Source organism: Papaver somniferum, chromosome 7 (genome assembly GCF_003573695.1).
Source record: "Papaver somniferum cultivar HN1 chromosome 7, ASM357369v1, whole genome shotgun sequence".
Taxonomy (NCBI): Eukaryota; Viridiplantae; Streptophyta; class Magnoliopsida; order Ranunculales; family Papaveraceae; genus Papaver; species Papaver somniferum.
The window spans coordinates 137,127,060-137,135,987 of NC_039364.1; the positions used below are offsets into that span (position 1 = coordinate 137,127,060).

At 35.9% G+C, this 8,928-nt stretch overlaps 1 long non-coding RNA gene across 1 annotated transcript; it reads right to left on the reverse strand.

Annotated features, from left to right (window-relative positions):
• Window positions 1–371: 371 nt before the first annotated feature.
• LOC113298538 lies at window positions 372–3,354 on the reverse strand. Its single transcript, XR_003334229.1, has 5 exons — window positions 3,078–3,354; window positions 2,148–2,848; window positions 1,746–1,904; window positions 788–957; window positions 372–673 (listed from the first exon to the last, which is right to left on the reverse strand). It is a non-coding gene; the product is annotated as an uncharacterized LOC113298538 (long non-coding RNA).
• Window positions 3,355–8,928: the final 5,574 nt, after the last annotated feature.

The window sequence follows — 8,928 nt, forward strand, 5'->3', positions numbered from 1 at the left end:
AGTCTCGGACTTGGATAGAAAGTGTAGTTGAGCTCAAGAACTCCATGGTGGATCATCATACAAGACGAAGAACTACTCAATTTCACTACAAAACAGAGGGCCTTTAGTGACGGTTCTAAAACCGTCACAAATAACATAAAACCGTCACAAATACAAATGTTTTTGGTGACGGTTTGAACACATTTGTGACGTTTTAGTCAACCGTCACGAATAGTTATTCTATTTGTGACGTCTAGGCAGCCGTCACAAATAGTTTTCTTGCCGCCGTCAAAAAAATTCCACGGTTACTGTTCCCGACGCCGGACTTTAGATTCTCAGAATCATAGAATTCTGAGAAACCTTAAGCCATTCACACAAAAATTAGAAAGCTCTTCAAAACTCGCATCATTCACACTGAACCAGAAACTTATACTTTTCATAACAAGTTTTTACATTGTTACACCATAGAAACTTACATATCCGACAGTAAGATGTTTAACTGTTTAAAAAACATAAATCTGGGCAACAGAACAACACCCAGATAGTTAAAAAAAACCTGGTAACTAAGATTATCAACATCCAAAAATGCCTGTGGAAAGTTTGTCCAAGTTCCATGATGACATTCATTTATCATTCTGCGACTCTGCTTCTCCCTTCCTCATCAGGACCTGGTCCAGATACTTGTTATACCAGGCTGCAATGCAAAAAGGTAGCATGTTAGCACCTATTAAATCATCTTCATGTCATTGAAATCTAATGAAAATGAACAGACAGAAGTTTATCAATATGAATCCAAGGATGCACGCACACATGTTATTTGCAGAATTTTATCTTTTATGGAAGGAGAGAAATATAAGTATGTTTGGCAGGAGACTTGGAAGTGAAGCAGAGTTCGTGAACAAAGCTACCGCTGGCTGAGGAGAGCCTTGGAAGCCTAAATGTGAACTGCCTCTAGATGACAATCCTGCATACTGTCATCTGCACCAGAAGGAACCCAAAACAAAATGAATTATAGCAGAGCATAGATACAAATAAGAACTCCACTTCATCAGGACAAATGGCAGGTTGTCTGCACTGTCTAAGACCTGAGACTCTACCTAGTCTGAGGTTAAGCAACGTAAAAATTGCAGTCTGCTTTTTCTATAACAGGATATCTTTTTTCGGCAAACAACTAATATAATTGGAAAGTCCAGAAGAAAAAAAGGCTTCATGAGTCCAACATATTGTATATTCCGTCCCCAAAAAAGATTAGATTAAATTTCTACTATTGACAGTTAAAGGAGTTAGGTTAGATGAAAAACTACATCTGCAACACTATTAAGGAACCTATTGACAATTTGTTCAATCACAGTCAACGATCCAGAAACAGTTGGAACATAGAATGTCTTCTTAACAAGATCCAATTAGGCCAGTCCGGCTACTAATAGGCAATAACCAACAGTTCAGCTGCAGGAAAAGAGTAAAGAATAAAAGAAAACCAGTATGGCGTACCCTACACATTGGTAAGGGTTAAAATCAAAATTCAAGGGTAGCAAAGAACTTTTCATATAGTCACACAGAAAAAAAAACCATTGTTTATTTCTCAAGGATTCTCTGTCTCCAACTTCTTGTAAGACGGGACTCTTTGCTTTAGTCAAGTATGCTGTGAGTTTATTTTTATGCTCAAAGCTAACACGCGTTATATAAATATTGAAAATCTAAACTTTTTCTTAGAAATAAGATATTGGAATGGAAAGAACAAAATTTAAAATTAAGAGACTACTCACGGTCTGTGGTAAAACCATCCCAGAGAGCCATGAACTTTGTTTTCATGTTTGTCAAAGCTTCGTGGTCAGTAGCACGGCGATGCCTCTAAAAGCCATCAACCTCATCAATAAAGATAATAGTCGGTTGAAGCTTATGAACTAAAGTGAACATGGCAGCAACTGGAGAAAAAAAAACATCAAAGAAATGTTTGAAGTCATAAACGTTATTATGATTGACTTGGACCAGAGATACTCAAAACTGAAGGTAGCATATTTTAACACCCAAGTACAGTTTGCTTTCTTCAAGTATATTAGAGGAACTACTATCTTTTGCCCCGTAAAACAGCATAAGAATCCATTGAAACTGGCATGACAGTTTGAGATAAAAGGCTATCGATATTTTATTCAACTATCAGCACTTACCAAGCTTTTGCGCATCTCCGAACCACTTTCATTTTAACCCTTAACAATACACCTTTCTGTAGACTGAGGAGCTTCCCAGCAAATAATTCAGGTCTTTTAGGACGGAAGGATAATCAATTCATGCAACGGTTATTCAAACCACGGACTAATTTCGAATGCAACCATCTCAGATAAAATGGGTACAGCAGAACTCCAAGTCCTCAAATACTCAACTACAATCAGAAATGCAAAAAATTGGGAAAACTTAATATCATTCCCATTTTACTATTAATAAAAAAAGAATTTCATAAATGTTAAAACAAAGACAGGGCCAAGAAATATGAAGTGTAGCTAAGGAAAATTAACATTGAACTTTTGATAATTTCACTTGTGAACTGGATGTCTGGATTGGAGATCAGAAATCTCTAGTTACACGCAGAATTCGTAGTTCAAACGAGAGCATATCTTCTTCACCACTATAACTAGTTAACTACTGTGAGAAAGTAGAAAATTATCTTAAAGAGGATTTAAGCGCAAGGAATTCATAACATTTGCTAGTGAGACATTATATCAAACGGGTTATACAGAACAAAACGATGACTAAGATTTGCTCAAACGAGGAAAAAAAAGGTAAGCAGAAAATTGCCCCAAACTGGTGATTGCTTTCAGCTGCTGATGGATACCCAAGCATCAAAATCCTTCAAAGAAACCAAAACCCACGCCTAATTCCAACCAAATGAAAACCAAATTAGCAAATCAATAACTTTTCTTTAGGACAACACAAGAGTCAGGACTCGAATAGCTTTCTGAGGAACTAATGGGAATCATAAGAAACTGAAATTAAACCCATCCAAACTTCAATTAAAAGCAAACCCATCACTAATTTAACGATCTATAAATCAATTTCACACAAAAACAAAGTTAATTAAAGAGACCCTAAATTAAACTTACCTTTCTGTCGAGTTTGAATCAACACACGGATCGACACCATGACCATCAACTATCCCTGATTTCATTCAATTTCTCTAAACCGCAGACCCATAATCTTTATCTCATTATCGATTCTCATTGAAACCTTAATCTTATATGTAAAAACATCACATTTTTCTTCTCTTCTGTGTTCAATCAACTTCTGTAAAAACCCATTAATGGAACGACAGAGACGAGATGGACGATATGATAAAAAAAAAAAAAAAAAGAGATAGAAGAAACGGACGAGATGGTAAAAGAGAAGAGGCGAGAGCTATCAGTTTTTTCGGCGGAGAAAAAATGGCAAAAGTTATGTGAAGAAAACCAGATCTGTTTGAGATTATGAGAAGATAAGGCCGTGGAAAAAAGAAAAAAACAAAAAAAAAATGGTCGGGAAATCATTTACTCTGTCGGAAGCACGAAACCGACCAAAAAATTGCTCCTTTGACTAATCTTAATATTTCATACGGTTGGTCAAAACACCGTCACAAATAGTGGACTATTTGTGAAGCCCCTAAAAAAACCTCACTAATAGGACCTATTTTTGTAGTGCAAGGAACTGGTGGAACTTCATCGACAAAAAGGTATGTGGAGACTTGAACTTATCAATCACTCAAAAGTCTATCTACTCTATCTCCTTTCTTGAGACAAAAGTTACTATATAGACTTTGATTATACACATTTGCTATTTTGAGCCGAGTTTATCTCGCCTATCTATTTCTCGAAATATGTGTTGGTAAGCTTTCGCTTTGGCCAAGTTCATCTTTACCTAGTGACGAAAGTCATGTTATGTTTCAATCACTTTAAAAATTGCGTTGACGAAAAATGGTTTGTGAAGTACAACTATATAACGTCCTCTAAGAATGTTTCAATTATTGAAATGAGAGTTTAGATTATAAAACCAATGATGGATATAAGCATTGTCGTGGAAACACATATATGTATAAGTCCTTATTCCTTGAACTGAAGTTTGCGAACTTTGTTGGTCAAGAGAACCGGAACAAGAGCCGTGAACTAAGTCCGCGAACTGGCGGAAGTTCTCGACCCGAGAAAATCTGCTGGAGTTTCAGAACTCCTTTAGGGAACTTAAGTCTGCGAACCCAGTCCGCGAACTTGAGTTAGGTTATATCTAAAGACGATTGTTTGTGAACTCATGTTTATATAAACTAAGGAATGCTAATTGCAAACCGTGGGTATAAAGTTCATAAATCGATTCGAGTGAATCAAATCGTTTTTGCTTCGATTGTGTCTTGTGTAGTTACATAATATTTCCTTGCAATTGAACAACTCTCTAACTAGTTAATTTGAGTCATTTGAACTAGTTATAGTGAAGAAGAATATGGTTGATATGAAAGTGCTCATATGGCTAACCATTTGGTTAGCTATTGTTAAACCAACAAATGTACATGTTTGGGTACGGTTACACAAACCTAGAAACGTGCATTTCATTTGTGTGTAACAAGCTAGGTTTTCGATCTCACGGTTGAAAGATATTAGCTTGAATCTAATCAGGTTTTCATCTAACGGTGAATATTGAATGCTTTGTTACCAAGCTAACATTCATTCCAAACCCTGATTCGAAAGAAAATATAAGGGAGAACTCTAGCAACTGGGAAACCTAATCCCACACCTGACGTGTGATACTAATTGTGTAAGCTAGAGTCGATTCTCCTTTAACATTTGGTTTCTTCTCTAAAACCAGGTTAACGACTTAAAAACTTCATTGGGATTGTGAAGCCAGACCGATACTACATTCTCGTAGTTGTGTGATCTGATCTTGATGTTTCTATCGTACGAGTACAATCGCAAAGATTGGCTTGAGATTGATATCTCCAATAGGCAAGATATAAAAATAGTCACAAACATCTTCGTCTCATCGTTTGTGATTCCACAATATCTTCTTTCTCCGCGTCGATTAAGATTATTGTGACGTGATTGATAATACTAGGCTGTTCTTCGGGAATATAAGTCCGGGTTATTAGTTGGTTCCAATTCACCTTGATTTATCAAAAGACGGAACAAAACTCGTAGGTATTTCTGTGGGAGACGGATTTATCTATTACTGTAGACTTTTATGTGTGATACAGATTTGTTTATTAAAGTCTTCGACTTTGGGTCGTAGCAACTCTTGGTTGTGGGTGAAATCAGTTAAGGGAATCAAGTGCGTAGTATCCTGCTAGGATCAGAGACGTAAGGAGCGCAACTGTACCTTGGATCAGTGTGAGATTGATTGGGGTTCAACTACAGTCCAGACCGAAGTTAGTTTGTAGTAGGCTAGTGTCTGTAGCGGCTTAATACAGTGTGTGTTCAATCTGGACTAGGTCCCAGGGTTTTTCTGCATTTGCGGTTTCCTCGTTAACAAAATTCTGGTGTCTGTGTTATTTCTATTTCCGCATTATATTGTTTGTCTTTATTTTGAAATATCACAGGTTGTGCATTAGAATCAACCAATTGTAAATCCGACCTTTAGTTGTTGATTGAAATTGATTGATAGTTGAACATTGGTCTTTGGTACCGTTCAAGTGTATTCTCTTGTATTCAATTAGACTCGCAGATTTCTATTTTCTTGAGTAAGGATTGAATCGAGAAAGAGAGATACAACTCTTTGATATACTTTATTAAGATTGAGTCTAGTTGATTATCTTGAAAGTATATTGGAGTTCGTCCATAGAGATTGCTAAGCGAAATATTGGGTGTAGTTGTTGTACCCCCGCTTTTTCAATTGGTATCAGAGCAGGCAAACACGTTTAAAATACCTTACAAGTCTGTGTTTGTGGCAATCTGAGTCTGAAGACGGAATCTCTGACATATACGCATACCAAGATGTCTTCCAAAGCTTTTAACTATGCCAAATGTCTTGGGAACACCTCAAAGGATTACTCCTTAGTTGATTCTTCTGAATCCCGAGGTAGGAATGTTTTTCCATCATGTGTTGACATCTCTCTCTCCGATGAGACATTGGGCACTATGGCAAAAGATGAAATGGAACTCACCATAATTTCAAAAATTCTACTGAGATTATTGATTTTCAGGATCATGATCAGCTTACTGATGAATTTGAAAAGTCTCTTGATCGAGAGCGTGAACTCTACAACATCATCGAGTCCTTCTCTAAGAATACTGAAAAACTTCTTCAAGAAACTACTCTATAGCGTGAAAAGATTAGTGTTCTTGAGGATATTGTTAAGGAAGACTCAATTAGAGAAAAAAGTTTGATCAAGACGCATTCATCAGATCTTAACAGACTTCGTGTCGAGAAAGAGAAACTAAGCGCATCTCTTATTCTAGCTCAGGAACAGTGCAGATCCTTGGAAAAGGAAAACTCTGTCTTAAGGATAAATTCTTCTGTACAAACTAATTCTCATGAATTACAGTACATGACAAAATGTTCTCCGAGAGAAGATTGTGTCAAGAAAAGTTTACATAACTTATAATATTCTCATATGGCTATGAAGTTAAAACAGATGCCAAATATTGCTTCTTCTCCACGAACTTGTACATTCTGTGGAAAAAAGAATCACTATGTTATCCATTGTTTTGCCAGGAGGAAACAAATTTCTAAACTTCATAATTTGATTCTTTCCACTGTCAATGGAATAAATAGTCGGTCGACTACTGCAGTGAATCGCATGACCACAGAAAACCAGAAACCTTATAAAAATGATCTTCTTCCTAGAAGTCATCACAGGGCTCAAGTGCATTCTAGTGGTATAAATTCTTGTGTTGCTGATAAAAGCATTTCCTGTGGTTATAAGACTGTTTCTGGTAAATCTAAGTCTAGAAAATGGATTCCTCTCTATCATGATCCTCTTGAACCAGTTGCAAGAGGTCCTAGATTCAGTCCTCGGAGAAAGCCTTCTGACGGACATGCTGAACAAGCTGTGTTTTACCCTTCTGGGAGGGAAGTCTATCAAAGAAAGGCGGAAAACACAAAGATCAAGCTGTCATATGATATATACAACTCCTTTCTCAATAATCATGATGGGACTATTTCTCACTCTACCACCTGATTTCAGGTACTCTTTTCCTTGTATCTAGCTTGAGAGTTGCAAGGATAATAGTTGAGAGATGCTCAAGTATGTTGTACACTATGTTGTTTTGTTTTTCTTATGTTGACCAGTCCGCAAACGTCTGCGTCCTCCTCTTGTGAGTTCATAGGGTTTCCAAAACAAGAGTTCTCATCCCATGTTTATGTACACATATATATTCTCTATATTGTGCTTTTTCCATCCCTAACAAAAATTATATGGAGAACTCTGCAAAATCTCAAGAGATTGTTCATCTTGATATGGAGGAAGACACTCAAGGGCGTGAGTCAATTCAAGAGCTGGTTCTAAATAATATGCTTGAAAGAAAGGATCACAACTCCTGGATTGATGATTCTGTCAAGGATTCAATTCGTTTTCAGAACGATTCAAAGGTCGAGTTTGCAAACCTTCAAATGAACCAACTCTTAGATGGGCAGGCCAGAATCCTTGCTAATTAGAATATTCTGATATGGAATCAAAAGAAGCTCATCATGGATTGTGTCAAGACTAGACAACTTGCTCGGGTTGTTGATCGTAAAGTTGGTGTTCTAACTCACGAACATGGTGTATCTACGGTCAAAAGAGTAAAGGAAATCAGTCATACCTTCTTTGATGGATTCATTGAAAGGTATGAAGTTGTCAATGAATTTTGATTTTATTGCCTAGTAAATCTTCTTTTCTTGTTTTATTTTGAAGAATAACTAGAGTTTGGAATAGCCATTATTGTGATTACACATAGCTATGTCCAACGTTTTCATCTTCATGTTTTTTTAGGTTTATTTGTTTAAATTCTAAAAACTTGTTTGGAAGATGATTTTTGCAGTATTAATCTTTATGGTTTTATATATTGCATTTTGTTATGAGATATGTGTATTTGCGTCTGTGAACTATGATTATCCCATATCTTGTCAAAAGTAAAGTCTTTCGTAGTCGATATTTATTGATAAAAGAATGAATGGACTTTTGATAAAAATACAAAAGTTTAAGCCTATTATGTCATTATTGATGGAAGATAGGATGAACTTTTGTTTGCAAGGATTATGTCTATTGTATGTCATTGTGCGAATAGTGATGGAAAATAGAATGAATCCTTGTGTATTCCGCAGTATTAATCTTCCCTGATCCATATTTTATGTATTACTGTGAGGCTCTGTAAGTTATCTTATGTTGAGCACTTGTGACTGAGTTGATTATTTTATGATTGACTTAGTTATTTCTCTATACATTCTCTTATGTCGAGCATGACCAATTAAATTGATTACTTTTTATGGTTAATTTGGTTGTGTATTCCGATTAGATTAATTATGGGTTCTCTTGTGATTAATCTAATTGAGTATTTTTAAGTCTCCATAAGTTCACTTATGTTGAGCATTTCCGATTAAATTAATCGGTTCTCTTTTGGTTAATTTAATTAAGTATTTTTGGATTCAAATTCATATTTGTATGTGATTTGTTAAGTCCAATGAAATCTTTACTTTCTTTCGAAATTAAGGTCGATCTTGTTGTTCTTTCGGGAATGACATTTTATGGGGGAGAGTTCTTAATTGAACTTGTAGTTAATTGCCAAATCTTTGTGGGGAGTGCGCCTGTGGGATATTATAGGGGTTATCTTGTATCTTTAAACTCCTTGATGAATGCATTTAGCTTAGGCTTTATGATTGCATCTAAACAAGATGGTATATGCTTTCTTTTGGTCATGAAATATCTCTTTAAGAAATTTCATTAGGATCTCGTTATTGTACCTTTGCCAATTTTATTGACAAAAAGGAGGAGAATTAATATGTAGTTCACACTACAAATACATA